Genomic DNA, 26,633 nt, shown 5'->3' with positions numbered 1-26,633 from the left:
CCCAGACCTATGTCCTTTCCTTCAGGGTAGTGAGTTTTCGTAGGCTGTGGGTGGGTCCAGAGGAGCCATCTGAGAACAAGAGACTACAGTCAAAAACCTTAGATATTTACATGGTATTCTATTGTACTGGAGCTGAGCTGGCACTCAAATCATAAGACACAGCCTTTCTCACTCTTTCCTCCTTTTTCTTAAAGGCAGAGGAGCCTCATTTTGTAGCCACTGCCACCTCAGGCCCATGGTTAGTACTGTCAGACTACTACCACCAATGATTCCTTAAGGCCCAAGGGCTCTTCAGTCAGCTTGTGGTGAAGTGAATGCTGTCTGGCCTACGAGTCACCCTTCAGAGGACTGGGTCCCCTCTAGCCCAGGAAATGTCCAGAAATGCTGTCTAAAGAGCCAAGTCCTGGAACTGAAGAACCCAAGAGCCCACTTTGTGCTCTACCTGACTGTGACTGAGCTGGTACCTAGGTGCAAGACAAAGCCCTCATTAGTTTTCCTTTTTTTACTTTTCTGAAACTTAAGGATTCTCATCCAATAGCCACCACAGCTAGGATGGTCTCATCTGAAGCTAGTAATTCTGAGTCTCACCTATAGCCCTCAACATAGTACATGAGTATTGCTGCTGGTTATTTAGCGCCCAAGTGTTCTTCAGTTAGCAGATGATGAATCCTGCCAGGACCGGGTTCTTTGCTTCAAGGCATCATGTTTTTTTTTCTGGCCCAGGGTGTGAATAGAAATGTCTAGGAGCTAGGGCCTGAAAAGGGGGCCTCACAAAACTGAGCAGTGCCCTATTCTGCTGTGGCTGAGTGAGCGTCCAAGATGCAAGACAACGTCCTCCCCACTCTTCCCTCTTGTCTACTCAAATAGAAAGAAAGGGCCTCTTTTGGAGGCAGGAGCTATGCAGCCTTGGGTAGGGGAAGAATTATGCCAATACTCCCCTGGATGCCCCAGTTGGTGTCTCAGTATGTCACATGCCCTCCCAATCCACTGTCTCTGGGCCCAGTTCCGCCCTAGGTTTCACCTAGGTGTTGCAGATCTTGTGACTTTAACTGCCTTTTATTTGGGTCCCCAGAGCCCTGTAACATGTGGTGGTGATTTTGCAGGAAATCAAATTCTGACCACTGGGATCAGTGATTGTCCTCTGGCTAGGACTGGTTTAAATGCCTTCTCTGTGAGTAGGCATCAGCTGAATTTGGCTTGGCTTTCCTTTCTGCTCTAATAGGACAGCACTGAGTTCATTATCTAGTAATTGCTGTGACTTCCCTCCTCCAGCACCCAGAGATGCTCTTCACAGCATGCCACTGCTAAGGGGGATGGAGGATAAATGGCGCCAGGGCTTCAAGCCTTTTTTTAAACCCCTTTAGTGCCTTTTTCAGTAATATGATATTACAACCAGGTACTGTGAGTGTTCACTGTATTTTTGTTCTTACAAAGGTGCTTTTGTGTGTAGATAGTTGTTAAATGGTATGCTTGTCGGTGGGGGATGATTAGTGGAGCCTTGTATTCCTCCATTTTGCTCCACCCCCTCCTTTTTCTGTTGTTTTGAGTAAGCAACCCGACATTTTCCTTTGGCGCTCAGCCATAAAAATTATGTAGCCAATCCTGAACCCAGTTCCTGGGATATAGTAGCATTCAATAATTTGTAGCATTTTATATATATATATATACTAAGAGTACATAAATAATAAAAGTTTTTTAAGTTTTAAAAGAACTCATAACCAGTTTTATTTCATCCAAGCTATAATTTATATAAAGATAGAATAATGCTGGTAATAATGATATGCATGATGAAAATTATGGAAACATAAATATGTATAGATAGGAAAAGATTGATATGAAACAAAAACACAGTGGTTGTGTAAAGTCATTTTTATTGTGCACAATTATTTTCCCTATTTTAAAAATGGTATGCCATATTTGTTTTATGGGACTGAAAAGTCTCACTAATTAAGTAAATATTGACCAAGCAAGTAATTTTATACATAGCTTCACCTGATAGAAAAGGGCTAACTTAGTACCTGCAATGACATCAAGAAATTATGATGTTAAGAAATCAAAGCAAATTAGTTTCTTACCACTTGTTTGGGCTACTTCTAAATTGTATATTTTTTATTTCAGAACAATTTAATAGAAATTTAAATATTTAGCAGGTCAAATGTTTCTCAATATGAAGAGATTTAGAAATAAAGAAGCAAGGTCTGTCCACTTTGATAGATGTTCTACGAAATGGTAAAATGCATAAACCTAAACCTTGGACTTGCCAAAACTCGCCTCTTGCGGTAAAAGTGGAAAATTGAAATCTGTGATTTAATGTTGTATTCCATTTAGGCTGAGATAAAAACCAAATTGAAGTAAAAGTGGAATGACATTGACAGTATAAAACTGTGCATTCATATTTCACTCATTTTAAACATGAAGTATGCACTTTTCTGTATTTGCTTCCCAAAGTCAAACTGGAAGAAAGCTTTTTGCAACATTGCTAAGATTTTCTCTCAGATTTCAAGCCGTTCCAAGTATATTAAGGCCCTTAAATGCTTGCTGAATTTAAAAAGTGGTTGCATGTATGATGACAAAATGCCTGTGCTTTGAAGTCATCTCTGGGTTCTAATTTCCACTTAAATCATTGTAGGAAAAATTAAATGGAGTCTGGGCGCAGTGGCTCACACCTGTAATCCCAGCACTTTGGGAGGCCGAGGCGGGTGGATTACGAGGTCAGGAATTCGAGACCAGCCTGACCAACATGGTGAAACCCCGCCTCTACTAAAAATACAAAAATTAGCCAGGAGTAGTGGTGCATGCCTATAATCTCAGCTACTCAGGAGGCCAAGGCAGGAGAATCGCCTGAATATGGGAGGAGGAGGTTGCAGTGAGCCAAGATCACACCACTGCATTCCAGCCTGGGTGACAGAGTGAGACTGTGTCTCAAAAAAATAAAAATAAAATTAAAAAATTAAATGGAATAATGCAAATAGAACTGTTAGTACAGTGCCTAGTCCACTGTTGATGTAACAATAGATGCAGATGTAGATAAATAAAAATAAATAAATATTCTAATACAGAAATGTTCAAGTTCTTCTACTTCTTGCATAAATTCACTGGAAATTTTCTTTAATAGGTTTACTGTTTATTTGGATCCAGTTAGCTATTAAGTAAAATCATTAACTCAGCAATCGTACCTTACATGGCAAATTGTACCGTATATGTCATACAAAGAAACATAGTTTATCATGTATTCTGCTCTGTTACAAATTTTTATATTACACACATAAAAATTATATTTAAAAGAAATATCCTACTTTGTAAGCTCATTAATATTAGATGGTTTAATGATGTTTTTAATGCATTTAAACTTACTTTAGGTAATATTCTATTTTTAAAAATAATATTAATGTATTTTCATGCCTTATATGATGAGGCTAGCAATAAGGCAAAATATGTCTCTTAACTTAAGAAACGGATGTTGTACTTTTACTTCTAAATGCCAAATTAGTAAATTATCCTAAGCTTACAGTAAGAGGTTGTATTCATAGGCAATATTATCTTACTATTTCAGTCTCAATTTCTTAGAATTGTCACCTGTAATGACTCCTTTCATGATTGGATTTTCCCTTTCCTGAATGCTGATAATGATCATCTATTTTATACAAAGTGAATTCAGAGTTATAAACTGCTGTTAATTCAAAGCAAGGCCCTATTCATGGTAGATGCACTAAGCAGTATATATTGTACAAATAGGTACTGTCATCTGTCCGAAGACAGCATTCCCAATAATGTCAATTTTATTGATATTATTTCCTCCTAGGAGCTTAAATTCTAACCATTAAAAATCACTTCTGGGTTTCAGATACTAAAAATGGAAAACAAACGGAGTTATCTTTAAAAGATTCATGTTGAATACTGTTCATATATAAGAGGAGAGGAAAAATTCTGAAGTTCCTTACACTAGCATGGTGTAAACTTAATGGGATTAGCAATATTTTCCTATTGGTAAACACAGAAAGAACCAGGTTCTGAGAGGCTGGGATGCAGAATCTCAGAATAGTTTTGAATGTTGAATTATGCTTTTATAAACTTGTTCTGAAAAAAAGGAGTGTTCTGATTAAAATATTTCTGTAAAATGAGCTAATAACTACTCTTATATACACCTGTGACTGTCAGAATGATGCAGTGATTTATAACCTATGACTCCCTGTTAGCAGTAAAGTTAAATTTGCAGCCCTGTGTTAATAGTTTTGTTTTAATAGGCAAAAACACTCTTTAAGGTTGACTCTGTGAAACTAAGGAGACAAAGTATAAGTCAAAGGCATGCAAACTAAATGAATACAGCATAAAGTCCAAGGTAGAATATCTTTTTTTTTTTTTTTTGGTGGGGGAAGAGAAATAACAGCCAGGACGTAATTACCCTAGGGATATTTCTCAGATTTCACAAACTCTCCAGCAGTCTAGGATGCAGTATAATGGTATAATCAGAAAATTCACCAACCACCAGAGAATTTTAGCTTAAGAGGAAATTTCCGTGTGATCTATTTTTATATAGCAAGGATATTAACCCTTTATGTGGCCTATATGTTGGAATTAATTTCCTGACTTGTCATTTCTTTTAACACTATTAGAGTGTGTATATATATATAATCTATATATAGTATATATAATATAGTATATATAGTACATATAATATAGTATGTATAGTAAATATGATATACTATAATATACTATACCATACTATACTATAGTATACTATACTATACCATATAGTATATATAATTATATATTATATGTAATATACTATATATACTATATATAACGTGTGTATAAATATACGTGTGTATACATGTGTATATAGGTATACTTATATTTTTGTGAAAATATAATTTTATATTCTCAAATATTTGTTTTTTACTTTAAAGCTTCTGAATTTCACATCACACTTAGAAATGCCTTCTTGTGGGTAAAACTAAAACATTCCCATACATTTTTGTTTACAAGTTTTGCTTATACATCGAGAGCCTAAATATCCTGAAATGTATTCTTATTTCAAAGTTAAGAGTTTTAACTAATTTGTTTTCAAATAGCTAATTGTTTAAAATACATATTGAAAAATGCGTCCTTTCATTACTAATTTGAAATGCTAATTTTATTATTTGCTATGGGAATTAACCTTGTTTTGTGTTTCTCTTTTATTCCATTGATGTGTATATTTATTCCTCTTTTAGTACCAAATACTGTAACTGTTGTATGTTCACATTATGTTATATGACTGCTAGGGCAAGACCTATGTCCTCATTATTCAAATTATTTTTTAAATGACTAATCTTACACAATTTTTCTTTAAGTAAAATCTAGATTTATCAAGTTCTGAAAAAAAAATCCCACTAGATTTGCACTGAAGTTCAATTTATGAATCAATCTGAAGAAAGTTTTATTTTGCAGTATTGAGTTATTACATTCAAAAAGCACTTTTGACATCTAAAGTCAGCTACTGCGAGTGGTCCTGAGTTCATTTTTGTCTGCTCTCCTTAAAATGGTCTAGTGCCATAGTGCTACTAGCATGGCTTGAATGTTTGTTCCCTCCAAATTTTATGTTAAAATGTAATCCCCAGTGTTGGAGGTGGGCCCTCGTGAGAGGTGTTTAGATCATGGGGGTGGATCCCTCATAAATGGCTTAGCACTATCTTTTCCGTAAATAGTGAGTTCTCATTATGAGTTCACACAAGATCTGGTTCTGTAAAAATGTGTGGTACCTCTCCCTTCTCTCTCTTGCTTCTGGTCTCACCATGTGATTACTTTGCTCCCCCTTCATCTTCTGCCATGATTAAGAGCTTCCTGAGGCCTCTCCAGAAACTGAGCAGATGCTGGCACCATGCTTCTGTAAAGCCTGCAGAACCTTGTACCATTTAAACCTCTATTTTATATAAATTACTCAGTCTCAAGTATTTCTTAATAGCAATACAAAAATGGTCTAATTCGGATAATTGATAACAAGGACTGAGGTTTTGCTATAAAGATACCTGAAAATGTGGAAGCAATTTGGAAATGGGTAATGAGCAGAGGTTGGAAGAGTTCAGGAAGCCCAGAAGACAGGAAGAGAAGGGAAAATTTGAAACTTCTTAGGGTCTTGTTAAGTGGTTGTGACGAAAATGTTGATAGAAATATGGACACTGAAGGTCAGGATGATAAGGGCTTAGATGAAGATGAGTAACTTTTGGGGAATTCAAGTAAAGTTTACCTAGGTTACATCCTAGCAAAGAGCTTGGCTGTATTTTGTTCACATCCTAGTTTTGTGTAAGGTTTACCGTAAGAGTGATGACTTACAGTATCTGGTAAAAGAAATTTCTAAACAGCAAGACATGCAAGAGTGTCATGGCTGCTTCTAATAACCTTTCATCAGGTATGAGAGCAAATAAATGACTTAACATTGGAACTTATATTTAAAAGGGAAGCAGAGCATAAAAACTGGGAAAATTCACAACACGGACACATCGTAGAGAAGGAAATCCAATTTTAAGTGGAAGAATTTAAAAGGGCTATGAACCTTTCATAATATTGACATGACGAAAAGGGAGCCAAGTGCTGATACCCAAGTCAAGGAGAAAAATGCCCTGAGGCATTTCAGAGATCACTAGGCCACCGCTCTCATCATAGGTTCAGAGGCCAAAGAGGAACAAATGATTTCAGGGGCCAAGCCCAGGGTGCTACTTCTCTGCTCAGCCTCAAGACACTATATCCTGCATTTCAGCTACTCTAACTCTATCTGTGGCTCAAAGAGCCCTAGAAACAGCTTGGGCTGCCACTCTAGAAAGTGCAAGACACTGTTAGCCTTGGTGGTTTCTATGTGGTGTTAAATCTGCAGGTAAACAGAATACAAGCATGAAAGGGGCTTGGCAGCTTCCTCCTGTATTTCAGAGAATGTATAAGAAAGCCTGGTTATCCAGGCAGAATCCTGCCACAGGGGTGGAGCCTTCATAGAAAGACTCAACTTGGGCAGTGCAGAGGGGAAATGTGGGGTTGGAGCCCCTATGCAGGGTCCACACCAGGGCACTACCTGGTGGAGCTGTGGGAATGGGGCTGCCACCCTCTAGACCTCAGAATGGCAGATGTATCATCAACTTGCAAAGTCCGTGTGGAAGAGCCACAGGGGTGGAGCTGCCCAAGGCCTTTGGAGCCCACCTCTTGTATCAGAGTGCCCAGGATATAGGACATGGAGTCAAGAATTATTTTTAAGCATTTATGTTTAGTGTCTGCTCTGCTGTGTTTCAGACTTGTGTGGGGCCCATAGTTCATTTTTTGGTCAATTTCTTCTGGAATGCTAAAGTTTACCCAATGTCTGTACCACCATTGTACCTTGGGAGTAAATAACTTGTTTTGATTATATACAGGTCCATAGGTGGAAGGAGATCATTCCCATATGAGATGAGGACTTTAAACATGATGCTGGAATGATTTAAGATTGGGGGGGTGTGGCGGTTGGAAATTGGCAGGAGATCATTTTATCCTGCAATGTGAGAAGAACATGAGATTTAGGAGGCCAGGGTTGGAACAATATGGTACGAATATTTGTCCCTTCCAAATCTCACAGTAAAATGTAATCCCCAGTGTTGAAGAGGGGACCTGGTGGGAGGTGTTTTGATCATGGGGGAAGATCCCTTAAGAATGGCTTAGCACCATTCCCTTGGTGATGACTGAATTCTCACTTTGATGTTTCATGAGATCTGGTTGTTTCAAAGTATGTGGCATCTTTACACTCTGTCTTTTGCTCCTGCTCTTGTCATGTGACTCTCTACTCCCCATTCACATTTAGCCATGATTGTAAGATTATGGAGGCCCTCATCAGAAGCAGATGCTGACATCACACTTGCTATATACCCTGCAGAACCATGAGCCAATTAAATGTTTTTCATTATAAATAACACAATCTCAGGCATTTCTTTATAGCAAAACAAAATATGGCCTAATACACCTGGTGACATAAATTAGGAGATTTCATTTTTTTTCTGTGCTCTGGAACAGTTAAAATAACAGTAATTTTCTATTCCTTGAAAGTTTCTATTCCTTGAAGTTAATTGGAAAATCATTGCTTCTATTTTCTTTTGTGAAGTAAAATTTTATAATCTTATATTCTTCAACAATTTCAGCCAATTTGGGTTTTATTATTTTTACCTCTCATCGAATGGATTTTTTGATACAATTGTTTTAAATTTTAGTTAATTAAGATTTGTACACTTCTTGATATAGAATTTTATATTGTAGTCTCTTTTTTTTTAATGAGAGAAAAGCATACAAATTTTATTAGTTTAACATGTACATAGGAACTTCACAAAAAATGTGAAGCTCGAAGTGGTCAAAGCAAAATGCTTTCATACTATTTAGACAAGGAATTATACATTTGAGAAGAACTGGCAGGACAAGGATGATATGGGTAGACAGTAAATTTCTACAGAAGTCACTGGGAGATATATGTGGTGTGGTGGGGTATAAAACTAGTGGAAAATAAAGATTACTTCAGTAAGTATATTTATTCAGGCCCACTGCAGCCCCAATTTCCCAGTATCTGGTGATAAGGGCTATTTTCTCGCTGGTATGTGGAGGGTACCCCTCCCAGATGAAGGATTTTTAAAGGTTTTCTGAGTCTAGGAAGAGACAGGTCATCTGGCCCTTTCTGAAGTTTCTTTAGTGTTTTTCAACTCAAAATAATCAATATACCAATTTGGTATACTTGGGAATGGCACAATCTTCACTCCTTCAAAAGTCTTCCTTGACTGTTCAATTTTATCCAGTACAAGTTTTGCTTTGACACAATAAAAGTCTTAGAAAGTGTCACTTCCTGTTGTGCAAGTGAGGAAAACAGGACTGAAAGAGAAGTGACTAGGCACAAAATTCATGAGTATCTAGAGCTGATGTTGGCGAGATTCTTGAGTTCTCTTTGAATTCCTCCATGCTGCATTGTTAAGGGAGGTTGAAACTAATTAGCATGGTTTACTATATGGACAGCCTTACTTACTTGCTGGCTTCTCTATGGCTTCTTCACCTACAAAATGAAACCATAATACTACAAACCTACAGGGTAGCTGTGAGGGTTAAATGAGTTAGTAAATGAAAAGTGGCAGTTTCTGGCACACTAGAGCCTGCTATTCTTATTATTATAATTATTATACTTTATATTCTAGGGTATATGTGTACAACGTGTAGGTTTATTACATATGTATACATGTGCCATGTTGGTGTGCTGCACACATTAACTGGTCATTTACATTAGGTATATCTCCTAATGCTATCCCCCCCCTTCCCCCACCCCACAACAGGGCCCGGTGGGTGATGTTCCCCTTCCTGTGTCCAAGTGATTTCATTGTTCAATTCCCACCTATGAGTGAGAACATGTGGTGTTTGGTTTGGTTTTCTGTTCTTGTGATAGTTTGCTGAGAATGATGGTTTCCAGCTGCATCCAATGTCGCAAAAAGGACATGAACTCGTGCTTTTTTTTTTTTATGTCTGCATAGTATTCCATGGAGTATATGTGCCACAGTTTCTTAATCCAGTCACTGATGGACATTTGGGTTGGCTCAAAGTCTTTGCTAGTGTGAATAGTGCCACAATAAACATACATGTGCATGTGTCTTTATAGCAGCATGATTTATAATCCTTTGGGTATATACCCAGTAGTGGGATGGCTGGGTCAAATGGTATTTCTAGTTTTAGATCCTTGAGGAATCGCCACACTGTCTACCACAATGGTTAAACTAGTTTACAGTCCCACTAACAGTGTAAAAGTATTCCTATTTCTCCACATCCTTTCCAGCACGTGTTGTTTCCTGACTTTTTAATGATTGCCATTCTAACTGGTGTGAGATGGTATCTCATTGTGGTTTTGATTTGCATTTCTCTGATGGCTAGTGATGATGAGCACTTTTTCATGTGTCTGTTGGCTGCATAAATGTCTTCTTTTGAGAAGTGTCTGTTCATATCCTTTGCCCACTTTTTGATGGGGTTGTTTTTCTCTTGTAAATTTGTTTTAGTTCTTTGTAGGTTCTGGAAATTAGCTCTTTGTCAGATGAGTAGATTGCACAAATTTTCTCCCATTCTGTAGGTTGCCTGTTCACTCTGATGGTAGTTTCTCTTGCTGTGCAGAAGCTCTTTAGTTTAATTAGATCCCATTTGTCAATTTTGGCTTTTGTTGCCATTGCTTTTGGTGTTTTAGACATGAAGTCCTTGTCCATGCCTATGTCCTGAATGGTATTGCCTAGGTTTTCTTCTAGGCATTTTATGGTTTTAGGTCTAACATTTAAGTCTCTAATTCATCTTGAATTAATTTTTGTATAAGGAGTAAGGAAGGGATTCAATTTCAGCTTTCTACTTATGGCTAGCCAGTTTTCCCAGCACCATTTATTAAATAAGGAATCCTTTCCCCATTTCTTGTTTTTGTCAGGTTTGTCAAAGATCAGATGGTTGTAGTTGTATGGTGTTATTTCTGAGGGCTCTGTTCTGTTCCATTGGTCTATATCTCTGTTTTGGTACCAGTACCATGCTGTTTTGGTTACTGTAGCCTTGTAGTATAGTTTGAAGTCAGGTAGCATGATGCTTCCAGCTTTGTTCTTTTGACTTAGGATTGTCTTGGCAAAGCGGGCTCTTTTTTGGTTCCATATGAACTTTAAAGTAGTTTTTTCCAATTCTGTGAAGAAACTCATTGGTAGCTTAATGGGGATGGCATTGAATCTATAAATTATCTTGGGCAGTATGGTCATTTTCACAATACTGATTCTTCCTATCCATGAGCATGGAGTGGTCTTCCATTTGTTTGTGTCCTCTTTTATTTCATTAAGCAGTGGTTTGTAGTTCTCCTTGAAGAGGTCCTTCACATCCCTTGTAAGTTGGATTCCTAGGTATTTTATTCTCTTTGAAGCTATTGTGAATGGGAGTTCATTCATGATTTGGTGCTCCGTTTGTCTGTTATTGGTGTATAAGAATGCTTGTGATTTTTGCACTTTGATTTTGTATTCTGAGACTTTGCTGAAGTTGCTTATCAGCTTGAGGAGATTTTGGTCTGAGACGATGGGGTTTTCTAAATATATAATCATGTCATCTGCAAACAGAGACAATTGGACTTCCTCTTTTCCTAATCGAACAACTATTTTTTCTTTCTCTTGCATGATTGCCCTGGCCAGAACTTCCAACACTATGTTGAATAGGAGTGGTGAGAGAGGGCATCCCTGTCTTGTGCCAGTTTTCAAAGGGAATGCTTCCAGTTTTTGCCCATTCAGTATGACATTGACAGTGGGTTTGTCATAAATAGCTCTTATTATTTTGAGATATATTCCATCAATACCTAATTTATTGAGAATTTTTAGCATGAAGGGCTGTTGAATTTTGTCAAAGGGCTTTTCTGCATCTATTGAGATAATCATGTGGTTTTTGTCTTTGGTTCTGTTTATATGCTGGATTACATTTATTGTTTTGCATATGTTGAACCAGCCTTGCATCCCAGAGATGAAACCCACTTCATCATGGTGGATAAGCTTTTTGATGTGCTGCTGGATTCAGTCTGTCAGTATTTTATGGAGGATTTTTGCATCGATGTTCATCAAGGATATTGGTCTAAAATTCTCTTTTTTTGTTGTGTCTCTGTCAGGCTTTGGTATCAGGATGATGTTGGCCTCATAAAATGAGTTAGGGAGGATTCCCTCTTTTTCTGGTATAGTTTCAGAAGGAATGGTACCAACTCCTCCTTGTACCTCTGGTAGAATTGAGCTGTGAATCTGTCTGGTCCTGGACTTTTTTTGGTTGGTAGGCTATTAATTATTGCCTCTATTTCAGAACCTGCTATTGGTCTATTCAGGGATTCAACTTCTTCCTGGTTTAGTCTTGGGAGAGTGTATGTGTCCAGGAATTTATCCCTTTCTTCTAGGTTTTCTAGTTTATTTGCGTAGAGGTGTTTATAGTATTCTCTGATGGTAGTTTGTACTTATTTCTGTGGGTTTGGTGGTGATATACCCTTTATCAATTTTTATTGCATCTATTTGATTCTTCTCTCTTTTCTTCTGTGTTAGTCTTGCTAGTGGTCTATCAATATTGCTGATCTTTTCAAAAAAACAGCTCCTGGATTTATTGATTTTTTGAAGGGTTTTTGTGTCTCTATCTCCTTCAATTCTGCTCTGATCTTAGTTATTTCTTGCCTTCTGCTGAGCTTTTGAATGTGTTTGCTCTTGATTCTTTAGTTAATTGTGGTGTTAGGGTGTCAATTTTAGATCTTTCCTGCTTTCTCTTGTGGGCATTTAGTGCTATAAATTTCCCTCTACACACTGCTTTAAATGTGTCCCAGAGATTCTGGTATGTTGTATCTTTGTTCTCATTAGTTTCAAAGAACATCTTCATTTCTGCCTTCATTTCGTTATGTACCCAGTAGTCATTCAGGAGCAGGTTGTTCAGTTTCCATGTAGTTGAGTGGTTTTGATTGAGTTTCTTATTCCTGAGTTCTAGTTTGATTCTCTGTGGTCTGAGACACAGTTTGTTATAATTTCTGTTCTTTTACATTTGCTGAGGAGTGTTTTACTTCCAACTATGTGGTCAATTTTGGAGTAAGTGCGATGTGGTGCTGAGAAGAATGTATATTCTGTTGATTTGGGATGGAGAGTTCTGTAGATGTCTATTAGGTCCACTTGATGCAGAGTTGAGTTCAATTCCTGGATATCCTTGTTAACTTTGTCTTGTTGATCAGTCTAATGTTGACAGTGGGGTGTTAAAGTCTCCCATTATTATTGTGTGGGAGTCTAAGTCTCCTTGTAGGTCTCTAAGGACTTGCTTTATGAATCTGGGTGCTCCTGTATTGAGTGCATATATATTTAGGATAGTTAGCTCTTCTTGTTGAATTGTTCCCTTTATCATTATGTAATGGCCTTCTTTGTCTCTTTTGATCTTTGTTGGTTTAAAGTCTGTTTTATCAGAGACTAGGATTGCAACCCCTGCCTTTTTTTTGTTTTCCATTAGCTTGGTAGATCTTCCTCCATCCCTTTATTTTGAGCTTATGTGTGGCTCTCTACGTGAGATGGGTCTCCTGAATACAGCAAACTGACAAGCCTTGACTCTTTATCTAATTTGCCACTCTGTGTCTTTCAATTGGAGCATTTATCCCATTTACATTTAAGGTTAATATTCTTATGTGTGAACTCGATCCTGTCATTATGATGTTAGCTGGTTATTTTGCTCGTGAGTTGATGCCGTTTCTTCCTAGCATTGATGGTCTTTACGTTTGGCATGTTTTTGCAATGGCTGGTACTGGTTGTTCCTTTTGATGTTTAGTGCTTGCTTCAGGAGCTCTTGTAGGGCAAGCCTAGTGGTGACAGAATCTCTCAGCATTTGCTTGTCTGTAAAGGATTCTAGTTCTCCTTCACTTTTGAAACTTAGTTTGGCTGGATATGAAATTCTGGGTTGAAAATTCTTTTCTTGAAGAACGTTGAATATTAGCCCCCACTCTCTTCTGGTTTGGAAAGTTTCTGCTGAGAGATCTGCTGTTAGTCTGATGGGCTTCCCTTTGAGGGTAACCCGACCTTTCTCTCTAGTGGCCTTTAACATTTTTTCCTTCATTTCAACTTTGGTGACTCTGACAATTATGTGTCTTGGAGTTGCTCTTCTTGAGGAGTATCTTTGTGGCATTCTCTGTATTTCTTGAATTTGAATGTTGGCCTGCCTTGCTAGACTGGATAAGTTCTCCTGGATAATATCCTGCAGAGTGTTTTCCAAGTTGGTTCCATTCTCCCCATCACTTTCAGGTACATAAATCAGATGTAGATTTGGTCTTTTCACATAATCCCATATTTCTTGGAGGTTTGTTCATTTCTTTTTACTCTTTTTTCTCTAAACTGCTCTTCTCACTACATTGCATTTATTTGATCTTCAATCTCTGATACTCTTTCTTCCAGTTGATCGAGTCAGTTATTGAAGCTTTTGGATTTGTCACGTAGTTCTCGTGTCATGGTTTTCATCTCTATCAGGTCATTTATGGACTTCTCTGCATTGGTTATTCTAGTTATCCATTCGTCAAATCTTTTTTCAAGGTCTTTAGTTTCTTTGTGCTGGGTTCGTAGTTCCTCCTTTAGCTCTGAGAAGTTTGATCAACTGAAGCCTTCTTCTCTCAACTCATCAAAGTCATTCTCCGTCCAGCTTTTTTCCATTGCTGGCGAGGAGCTGCATTCCTTTGCAGGGGGAGTGGCACTCTGATTATTTGAATTTTGAGCTTTTCTGCACTGCTTTTTCCCCATCTTTGTGGTTTTATCTGCCTTTGGTCTTTGATGATGGTGATGTAAAGATAGGGTTTTGGTGTGGATGTCCTTTCTGTTTGTTAGTTTTCCTTCTAACAGTCAGGACCCTCAGCTACAGGTCTGTTGGAGTTTGCTTGAGGTCCACTCCACTTAGGCTACTCCCAGTTAGGCTCTCCCAGTTAGGCTACTAGGGGGTTAGAGATCTACTTGAGCAGGCAGTCTGTCCGTTCTCAGATCTCAACTGCCGTGCTGAGAGAATCACTACTCTCTTCAAAGCTATCAGACAGGGACATTTACATCTGCAGAGGCTTCTGCTGCTTTTTGTTTAGCTATGCTGTCCCCAGAGGTGGAGTCTACAGAAGCAGGCAGTCCTCCTTGAGCTGAGTTTGGCTCCATCCAGTTTGAGCTTCCTAGCCTCTTTGTTTACCTACTTAAGCCTCAGCAATGGCAGGCACCCCTCCCCCAGTCTCGCTGCCACCTTGCAGTTAGATCTCAAACGGCTGTGCTAGCAATGAGGGAGGCTCCGTGGGTGTGGGACCCTCTGAGCCAGGCGCAGGATATAATCTCTTGCTGTGCCATTTGCTAAGACCCTTGGTAAAGCGCCGTATTAGGGTGGGAGTGACCTGATTTTCCAGATGTTGTGTGTCACAGTTTCCCTTGGCTAGGAAAAGGAATTCTCTTTCCCCTTGTGCTTCCTGGGTGAGGAGATGCCTTGCCCTGCTTTGGCTCTAGCTCACTGGGCTACACCCACTGTCCTGCACCAACTGTCCAACATGCCCCAGTGAGATGAACCCAGTACCTCAGAGTTGGAAATGTAGAAATCACCCATCTTCTGTGTCACTCACGCTGGGAGATGGAGGCTGGAGCTGTTCCTATTCGGCCATGTTGGTGCCCCCTTATCTCTTGGTTTTTAAATTCTTCATATGCAGTTTCTCATTTCTAAATTTGCTTAAGTATTATTTTATTATTTTTCTGAGTTAGATCAGTGTATTAGTCCATTTTCATGTTGTTAATAAAGGCATATGTGAAACTGGGTAATTTATAAAGGAAAGAGGTTTAATAAACTCACAGTTCTACATGGCTGAGGAGGCCTCACAATCATGGTAGAAGGTGAAAGAGGAGCAAAGGAACATCTTAAATGGCAGCAGGCAAGAGAGTGTGTTCAGGGAAACTACCCTTTATAAAACCATCAGATACCCTGTGACTTACTCACTATCATGAGAAGAGGCTGGGAAAAACTCATCCCCATGATTCAATTGCCTCCTACCAGCTCCTTCCCATGACACACGAGAACTATGGAAGCTACAATTTAAGATCAGATTTGGGTGGGGACACAGCCAAATCATATCATTCCATCCCTGACCCATCCCAAATCTCATATCTCATATCTTCATATTTCAAAACCAATCATGCCTTCTCACATGCCCCCCAAATTCTTAACTAATTTCAGTATTAACTCAAAAGCCCATAGTTCAAAGTCTCACCTGAGACAAGTAAAGTTCCTTCTGCCTATGAGCTTGTAAATTCAAAAGCAAGATAGTTACATCTTAGATACAATTGGATACAGGCATGGTAAATACAGTCATTCCAAATGGGAGAAATTGGCCAAAACAAAAGGAGCTAAAGGCTCCATGCAATTCCAAAATCCAGCAGGGAAGTCAAATCTTAAAGCTCCAAAATGATCTAATTTTACTCCATGTCTCACATCCAGGTCATGGTGCTGCAAGAGGTGGGCTCCTGCAGCCTTGGGCAGCTCCACCCATGTGTTGTTGCAGGGCACAGGCCCCCTTCTAGATAATTTTATGGAATGACATTGTTGGAAGCTTTTTCAGGCACACAGTGCAAGTGGTCAGTGAATCTACCATTCTGGGTTCTGGAAGATGGTGGCTCTCTTCTTACAGCTCCACTAGGCACTGCCCCAGTGGGGACTCTGTGTGGGGGCTCCTACCCCACATTTTCCTTCTATGCTGCCCTACCAGAGGTTCTTCATGAGAGCTCCACCCCTGCAGGAAACTTTTGCCTGGACATCCAGGCATTTCCACTCATTTTTTGAAATCTAGGCAGAGGTTCCCAAACCTCAGTTCTTGTCTTCTGTGCACCTGCAGCCTCAACACCATGTGGAAGCTGCCAAGGCTTAGGACTTCATGCTCTGAAGCCATGACCTAAGTTGAACACTGGCCTCTTTTAGCCATGGCTGGAGTGGTTGGGATTCAGGGCACCAAGTATCTAGCCTGCCCACAGCAGGGGGACCTTGAACCCTCCCCAGGAAACCATTTTTTCCTCCTACGCCTCTGGGCCTGTGATGGGAGAGGCTGCTCCAAAGGTCTCTGAAATGCCCTGAAGACATTCTCCCCATTGTCTTAGTGATTAACATTCAGTTCCCTGTTACTTATGCAAGTTTCTGCAGCAGGCTTGAATTTCTCCTCAGAAAATGAGTTTTTCTTTTCTATTGCATCATCAGGCTGCAAATTTTCCAAAGTTTTATTCTCTGCTTCCTCTTGAATGCTTTACACTTAGAAATTTCTTCTGACAGATACCCTAAATAATCTATCTCAAGTTCAAAGTTTCACAAATCTCTAGCACAGGTGCAAAATGCCACCAGGCTTTTTGCTAAAGCACAACAAGAGTCACCTTCACTCCAGTTCCCAACAAGTACCTCATCTCTATCTGAGACCACCTCAGCCTGGACTTTTTTGTCCATATCAGCATCAGAATTTTTTAAAAGCCATTCAACAGTCTCTAGGAAGTTCCATACTTTTACATATTTTCCTGTCTTCCTTTGATTCCTCCAAACTGTTCGAATCTCTGCCTGTTACCCATTTCCAAAGTCTCTTCCACATTTTTGGGTATCTTTACAGCAGTGCCCTACTACCTGGTACCAATTTACTGTATGAGTTCATTCTCACAATGCTAATAAAGACATAAGTGAGACTGGATAATTCATAAAGGAAATTGTTTTAATGAACTCACAGTTCCACATGGATAGGGAGGCCTCACAATTGTGGCACATGGTGAAGGAGAAGCAAAGGCACATCTTAGATGACAGCTGGCAAGAAAGCATGTGCAGGGGAATTGCCCTTTATAAAACCATCTGACCTCATGAGCCTTGTTCACTATCATGAGAACAGCGTGGGAAAAACCCACCCCCATGATTCAATTACTTCTCACTGGGTCCCTCCCATGACACATGGGGATTTTGGGAGCTGCAATTCAAGATGAAATTTGGGAGGGGACATAGCAAAACCATATCAATCAGTCATGGGTGAATTTATTTTTACAGAAACAACAATTGCTTTTGGTTTATGTATCAATTTTATAAGATTGTAACTTTTTTTTTTAATCTGAAATAACTTGTTCCTACTTTTGTTGAGTCATTTTGTTGTTATTTTCCTAAATTCTTGAAAAAGATATTTGGTTCATTAGTGTTTCAAAAAGTACAGAGTGATTAAAATTATTGGTTTTATACTCAACACAGTTTTAGATACTTAAGTAAAAATTTTTTGTTCCTTAAATTGCATTAATAATGACAAATATATATAGACTGACTCTATTGAATTTACCTTGAAGCACTATGGTCATTATTAATAATAAAAACATTAATAAATAATTTTTGAGTGCCAATTATGTTCAAGCATTACTTATTTTACTTAATCTTTTCAACAATGAGATGATTTAAATTTATCATTCCTCATTTATATAGAAATAATGAAATACTCAGAGAAATAAAGGTACTTGCTCAAAGTCATGCAACTAGTGAGTAGCAGAGCTAAGAACCCAAGACTTTCTGATTCCAAAGCTCACAATTTTAACTAGTGCTTTTTGCTGCCAAGTCTATTCAAATGACATAATTATATCAAGATAGGAAAAGGACATAGGGGAAAATATATATTGAGAAGTTATTTGGAAACAATATATGCTATGCATTTTCCATTTGTTGTCTTTTAAATGCAACAATATGACGTGCTTGATTGACCTCATATTAATATCAGTATAATCTTTGAAATAGTTCCTAATATCCTATTGACATTAATCTAATTTTATCAAAATACATAGGTCTTTGGAAACACTTTCAACTTGAAGGAAGAAAACTTTCTGTCTGTTACTTCATCTTACTTTTCTCTGATTGTATTATAAATGAATAAAAATGCTTCTTAGGACAATCTGAATAAAGTCAAGTTAAATGAAGCTGGGGACGTGGGAATTGTGAAATATTATTCAATCTTGAGTGCTTGATAAGTGAATGTGTGTGCACCAAGAAACAGAATATAATAAATGCCTTAGGAAAGCTAATTTTTAAGTAAAGCTTAAAGAATTCAGATGAAAATGCTATTAAAAAAAAACCGTAGAAAGGGAAAGTATTGAAGAAAGTGGAATTAGGCAGCTATTGGCATTCATCTCAGTAAATTCTAAGTAAATAAAAGGGTGGCAAGCACAAGATGGTAAAATTAGAATTAAATAAGAAGGATTATCAAAGACTCAGCACACAGAATTAATAAACTGTATCAAAATATGCATCAAGGACAGAACTAGGTGAAGTATATCTACAAAATAAGTAAAGACAAAGCTTAACAATGTATTAAAAATACTATACAGTACAAGATACATTGTACCTTTGGCCAACATCCAGAGCCTTTGGGCCACATAAAGAACAATCATAAATCATTCTGAACCTATGTTATAAAATATGAGAGCCACTAGCTACATGGGGCTATTAAACACTTAAAATGTGTTAGCAGCTGGCATTAATTGATACGTGCTGGAAGTATAACATACACACACTTTGAAATCCCAGTGGAAAAAAACAGAACAAAATATCTCCTTAATATTTTTATTTAATTAATGTTGACATAATGTTTTAAATATATTGGGTTATAATATATTATTACAATATATTTAAAAATAATCTTTTTTTTTTTTTTTTTTTACTTTTTAATATGGCTAATATGTTACTTGTATTACATATCTGTTGAACAACACTGTCCTAGGCCAACACACACACATACACACACTCAAACAAAAGAAAACCTCACAAAAATAATATTATCAATTAACTCTGATCCAGTATCTAGGCTTTATTTTCAATGATATCTATTAAAGATTAACATTTTAGAGTTTATTAAGGCTCTCAAATTACACAAATTATCTTTTTACATGGCTCAAATTGAAAATTATTAACACTCCGTTATATGTTTACATAATAAAAAACTATTGGGGAAAAAATAAAATGGAACAGATGGTTTTCACTGGTATGACTCAATAAACAAACTATATTCATCTACAAAAATATTAAAATTTTGCTTTAGAATTATTGCATTTAATTAATGATAAAATATGACATGTAATGATTAAATGTTTGTATTAAACAACATTTGTCAAAGTCTTCATAATAATTGAGCCCAAATGTAACATTGTCATCAGCTCTGTTCTTTCCCTACTTTATACTGGCCACAAAAAAAGAACACACAATTGGAGAAACAATCAGGTTTCATTCAGTGGCCAAAGAATGGAGAGGTAGAGCTCACACTCAAAAGGCACCTTCTCTCTAGGCAATGGCAGGGAGTTATAAAGTCAATGGGAGTTATAAAGAGTAAGATGCAGGGTGAGAGAAGTATGTTGACATGTATGGAGAGGAGTTCCAGGAACACAGGCATAGTTCATAAACATACTACTTTATACATCACATGTACACAAAATGTCAGGGGTCTTCCCTCAGGGGAGAGTTTTCAGTATTATCGTGATATGTTAATGACTTAAAGGTAACTGGAAGTCACCTGCTGTGGTATGCACCCGTTTTGCCTGGGTCTGGACTCCCTCCGATATCTGACAGAGGGTCATGAGGCCATGTGTGACATTCAGGTCATCTGATTTTCTTTAGCATCTGTGCCTACAGATAAAAATACTAAAGAGAAACTGTTGAAGACCAGGCTGTCCTGATGACAGTACTTTCTATTTATTTGTTAAGGGTTCAGGCATCTGTTAAGCAAGTTAATGAAAGCCAGATTTCTTCTGAAGGTAGATCACATTATGACTAACTGAAACTTCTTTTGTTGGATTTTCAGATCTATCATACAGAACCATATATCCTAGTCTTCATAAAGTGGATATTTGTCTTCGCAGCATCTGTTCCATCCCTCCCTCATATTGCGGCAGCCATGCAATTTGGATCGGATTGATGTTCATCATAGGAATGAGCACTGAGAGCTATAATCCAGTTAGCATAATCTCACTTCCTCTGCAATACCAATTAAATTATGTATAGTCAATAATCCTGACCCAAAATAATAAATGTGTAGTATTTTTCTGGGCACCATGATTGGTTCAGATTGGTTCAGAATAAAATACAGGACTTTCCTACAAAGAGGTAGCATGGTGATATAAATTTTGTAACTGCTGTAGCCATTTTGCTACAATGATAAAGAACAGCCTGAAAACAATTGCAACACATGGAGAGTGGCAGCACTGAGAAAAATCACAGAAAAACTAAGCTAGAGGTCTAATAAAATTATGCCTGAAATCTTACCTCTAGGCTTTTTGAACTACATTTTGTCAATACATTTCATTCATTGTTTAAAACAATTTTGAGTTTGAGTTTTCTGTTACTTGCAATCAAAAGCATTTAAACATGAGTATTTATAGTTACTATGTGTTGGAAACATTTCAAATTCTCTCTTACTATGAAATATACATTATTGCTAACCATAGTCACCATGGAACTTTAGAACTTCTAACTGTACGTTTGTAACCACTAACCACCCTGTCTTTATCCCCTCTTCCCACCCACTCAGTCTTTCAAATCTCTGTGATAAATACCCCACATACCTTGATTTGATCATTACACATTCTATACGTGTAACAAATACTCATGTGTACCCCATAAATATGTAAAATACTATGTATCAATTTAAAAAGAAATTTTAAAAACTTGTAAAAAGCATTTAAACTAAAATATCTATAGTTTTTTTCTTAATTTATTTTTATATTTTTTGTAAATATTTATCTGGCTGTTTGATCTAATTTCTTATTAGTCTTTCCCAATATCAGAGCTTTCTGTATCTTCTCTCTGCCCTGTCTTCTTCATTTTAATTTCTCTGTTCTTTGTAATTTGGAATGAATATTCACATATAATAATATTTGTTTGAGATGTAGTTAGAAGACCCTCAGTCAATTACCATTTGACATGACTATATTTAATCTTTAGATTCCTCCCTCTCTCTCAAAATTTTGGTCAGTCATGGTGGTCTGTTCGTAATTAGGCAACATTTTGCTTGAGTGAATTTTCATAACTGAAGAGTAACATTATGATAGTTGAATTGGCTTTTTGAGATGGCAAAATAGTTTGATATTATTGTTTGCTTATTATCACACGTGATTTTTATATGTCACTGGGATTACTGTGAAATTCATTTTTATGTCTAATAAAATATTCAAAACATTAGACTTACCAAGTCTTTCTTCGAATCCAGTTTTAAGCATGTAGATCCATGCTAATACAGATGTCTTTCTGTCTATATGCTCATATCCTTTCTCTTGCATGTAGTCTTATATGTTCTATCTATAGCTCCAGTTCTATGCCTCCCTGAGCTATGTTTTTTTAGTCCATGCAAACTCACCTGATGCTGCTCCTACTCACAAATGACTCTTCTGTTGCCATCAGTCTCTGTTTGTTATTAGCCGTATATGGATTCAAACGTAGAAGTCAATTTTTTATAGTATATTCAATATATATTGTGAAGCATTATTTATATAACCCACATAATACTGGACAAGAATGAACAACAGTAAATACAAGAAGTATTGTATCCTAGAGGAAGTTTTGTGGCACTTTGCATTAAATGATCTGGTAACCATTTTCACACACTGTGAATGATCTCTTTTTACTTCAGACACCATTAGAATGTTTACAGCTTAGCAGGAATCATTAACATTAAGGAAATACAGATAAATACTTAAAGCAATTGGATCAGAGTCAGCACTGGAACATCATATAGCCATAACCCAGGTCTTCTAGATCTGCACTGTCTAATACAGTAGCCTGTATCCATATGTAGCTATTAAGCTTTTGAAATACAGCTAGTCCAAATTGAGATTAGCTGAAAGTATAAAATACACACTGTACTTCATAGACTTAGTATGAATAATAAAGAATGTAAAATAGCTCAGTAGTACATTTTATTAATTTCAAGATAAAATAATATTTCAGTTACGTTGGATTAAGTAAAATTATTAAGAATGTATTTCACTTGCTTATTTTTATTTGTTTAATAATGCTATTAGAAAATACAAAATTATATATGTTGTTTTCATTATATTTTTATTGGACAGTGCTTTTCTATGGCATATTGAAATGGCCCAGGCCTGTCAATAGATATCCACTGCTTACAACTTGAAGCCTGAAGTTTGTATATGCAACCTCTAAGTCACAGTAATAAGAATACTGAAGCAAGAAAAAAATCCTAGCAATAATCATGTGAGACTGAGGAATCCTTTTATAAGATCCCCAGGTTGATAGGACAGAATCAGTTTTAAGAACAACTATCTTACAGTCATCCTCAACACACATTTTCATTTTCTTCATAGGTTTTCAAACTAAAGAACACCACTGAGGTATTGTTATAAAAGAAGCTTGTACTCAGCAGGCCGGCTCTCCCTGACTTAGACTACGGCTTTTTTTTTTTTTTTTTTTTTTTTTGAGACGAAGTTTCGCTCTTGTGGCCCAGGCTGGAGCACGATGGCGTGATCTCGGCTCACTGCAACGTCTGCCTCCTGGGTTTAAGTGATTCTCCTGCCTCAGCCTCCCATAACTATGGCTTTAAAAAGCACCTTGTCCATCAAGTAGGCTATAAGCAGAGAAAATTGAGGTAAATGCCCTATACTGAAGTGTACCAACCTATATATACACATAGTAATACATATTACTTTACCATCACAGATGTAGTTTAGAGCAACAAAATATTTCCCTAGAGAGATATCCTCACTCTATAACAAACTTTGCCTTAAACACAATGAGAATGGACACAGTAGACAGAAATAACAATTAACAGAAATAAAAAATAAACTTGGAAAGAGAGCAGAGCAAGATGGCCAAATAGAAGCCTCCAATGATTGTTCCTCTACCACAGGAACATCAAATTGAACAACTATCCACACACAAAGAAAGTTCTTTCATAAGAACCAAAAATCAGGTGAACAATCACAGTACCTGCTTTAACTTCATATTAAAGAAATACGTAGGAAAACAAAGGGTAGGAAAGACAGTCTTAAATAGCCTACACCACCCTTCGACCCCTCCTATGGCAGTGGCCATGTGGTCCAGAGAGAGAATCTGCGTACTTGGGGAAGAAAGAACACAGTTATTGTGAAACTTTGCATTGGAGCTCAGTGCTGCCCTGTCACAGTTGAAAGCAACATTTGGCAGAATGCAGTTGACACCCATGGAGGGGGCATATAGACTAGCCCTAGACAGAGGGGAATCACCCATCCCAGCGGTTGGAACCTGAGTTCTGGCAAGCTCTGCTGTCAAGGGCTAACGTACCCCGGGGTCCTAAATAAGTCTGAAAGGTAGTCTAGACCACACGAAATGCAAATGCTGGGCAAGTCCTGGTGCTGTGCTGGGCTCAGAGTCAGTGAACTTGGAGTGCATGAGACCTAGTGAGATAGGAGCCAGGATGGCTAAGGGAATGCTTGGGTCACCCCCTGCAACCCCAACCCCAGGCAGTGCAGCTTACAGCTACAGGAGAGACTCCTCCCCTCTGCTTGAGGAGAAGAGAGAGAACAGTAAAGCGGACTTTGTCTTTTAACTTGGATACCAGCTCAGACACTGTAGGATAAGGTGACAAGCAGAGTCCCGAGGCCCCCATCCAAGGCCCTAGAGCTCACACAGGGTATTTCTGGACACACTGTGGGCCAGAAGGGAACACGCTACCTTTAAGGGAAGACTCACCCTGCTGGGATTCATGACCTGCTGACTAAAGTATCCTTAGGCCCTGAATAATCAGCAGTGGTAGCCAGGCAACACTCGCTGTAGGTCATGGGTAATAGAGCTGTTCTGGCTTCAGGTGTTACCCAGAACATTCCTAACTGTGGTGGCTAAAGGGAGAGACTTCTTATGCTTGAGGAAAGGAGAGAAATGAGTAAATGGGACTTTGTCTTGCAGCTTAGGTACCAACTCAGTACCCAAGTGGAGTAGAGAATAGAGCAGGCCCCTTGAGTCACCAAATACAGACCCTGGCTCTTGGACAGCATTTGTAGACCTGTCCCAGGCCAGACAGTTACCCACTACCCTAAAGGGAGAGACACAGGCCAGGGAGCATTCACCGCAGACTGACTGAAGAGCACTTGGGGGTGAGTAAATGTCAGCAGTAATCAGGCAGAACTTGCCATAGGCTGGGGTGATGGTGGCTATGGGGAGAGAATCCTCTGCTTGAGAAGAGGAGAGAGCAAAATGGGAAAGACTGTCTAGTGGCTTCAGTGCCAGTTCAGCTGCAATAGAATAGACCAACAGGTAGATGTCTAAGGTTCCAGACTCCAGGCCCTGACTCCTGGATGACACCTCCAGACATGCCCAGAGCCGGGGGAAACCCACTGTGCTTAAAAGAATGGCACAAGCATGGTCAGCTTTAACACCTGTAGATGGTAGAACCCTAGGGCCTTAAGAGAAGATAGGGGGTAGCCAGACAGTGGTCACTGCAGTACTTGGGTGAGACCCAGGGTTGTGCTGGCTTTGGGTCTGACCCAGTTCAGTTTCAGTGGTGATGCCCACAGAGATGGTTATATTACTCTTCTCCCACCTGCGGGCAGCTTAGCATAGAGAGAGAGAGAGACTTCATTTTGTTTGAGTAAAATTAAGGCAAGAGAAGAATAGTTTCTGCCTAATTCAAGGAATTCCTAATCCAAGGAATTCTACCAGATCTTACCCAAGACCACCAAGGCAGTATCTGTATGAATCTTTAAGAGCCACAGTGTTGTTGGGCTTGAGGTGCCCCATAAAGTAGATATAGCTGCAGCAAACAAAGACCTAGTTCACAACATCCAAGTCCCTTTGAATACTTGGAAAGCCTTCCCAAGAAGGACAGTTACGAAGGAGTCTAGACTGTAAGGACTAAAATAAATACCTAACTCTTCAATGTCCAGACACAGACAAACATCTACAAGTATCAAGACAATTCAGGAAGACATAACCTCACCAAATGGCCTAAATGGGAAACCGAGCACCAGTATTGGAGAAACAAAGATATGTGACCTTCCAGACAGATAATTAAAAATAGCCATATTGGGGAAACTCAAAGATACTTAAGACAACATGGAGAAGGAATTCACAATTCTATTACATAAATTTAGTAAAGAAATTGAAATAATTAAAAAGAATCAAGTGGAAATTCGGAGCTGAAAAATTCAAGTGACACACTGAAGAATGCATCAGAGTCTCTTAACAGCAGAATTGATCTAGCAGAAAAAATAGCGAGCTTGAAATCAGGCTATTTCAAAATAAAGAGTCAGAGGAGACAAAATGAAAAAAATTAAAAAGAAGAATGAGGCATGCCTAAAACATTTAGAAAGTAGCCCCAAAGGGCAAATATAAGAGTTACTGGCCTTAAAGAGGAGGTAGAGAGAGAGATCAGGGTAGAAAGCTTATTTAAAAGGATAACAGAGAACTTAACAAACCTCAAGAAACATATTAGTATTCAAGTACAAGAAGGTTTAGAACACTCAGCAGATTTAATTCAAACAAGATGATCCCAAGACATTTAATAATCACACTCCCAAGGGCCAAGGATAAAGAAAAGATTCTAATAGCAACAAGAGAAAAGCAACAAATAACATACAAATGAGCCCCAATGCTATTGGCAGCAGACTTCTCAGGAGAGTCCTAGTGCTAAACTGGGCTCAGAGCCAGTGGACTTGGGGGAGCACATGACCTACTTCAACACAAGTGGGTGTGGCTGAAAGAGTGCTTTTGCCACACCTCACCCAATTCCCAGCAGCACAGTTTGTGGATTCAAAAGACCCTTTCCTTCCACTGGAGTAGAAGAGAAAGAAGAGTAAACAGATTTTGCTTTGAATCTTGGATACGACATGAGTCACAGCAGTAAAGTCAAGTCATGAGGCCCCCTTTTTAGGCACTAGCTCCCAGATGACATTTCTAGACACACCCTGGTCCAGAAGGAAACCCACTGCCTTGAAAGAAAGAACCCAGTCCTACAAGGATCCATCACCTCCTCACTAAAGTGATCTTGAGCCCCGAAAACCCAGTACCAACACCCAGGTAGTATGTTGTGGTCCTGGGTGAGACTCTGAGACTTGCTGGCTTCATATGAGACTCAGCACATTCCCAACTGGGATGACTATGGAAAGAGACTACTTCTGCTTCAGCAAAGCAGAGGCAAATGT

At 38.3% G+C, this 26,633-nt stretch overlaps 1 pseudogene; it reads right to left on the bottom strand.

Moving 5' to 3' along the window:
* Window positions 1-21,779, bottom strand: part of LOC111536550 — a 28,561-nt pseudogene extending 6,782 nt beyond the window's left edge.
* Window positions 21,780-26,633: the final 4,854 nt, after the last annotated feature.

Source organism: Piliocolobus tephrosceles, chromosome 12 (assembly GCF_002776525.5).
Source record: "Piliocolobus tephrosceles isolate RC106 chromosome 12, ASM277652v3, whole genome shotgun sequence".
Lineage (NCBI taxonomy): Eukaryota > Metazoa > Chordata > Mammalia > Primates > Cercopithecidae > Piliocolobus > Piliocolobus tephrosceles.
This window is presented reverse-complemented; position numbering and strand designations above follow the sequence as displayed.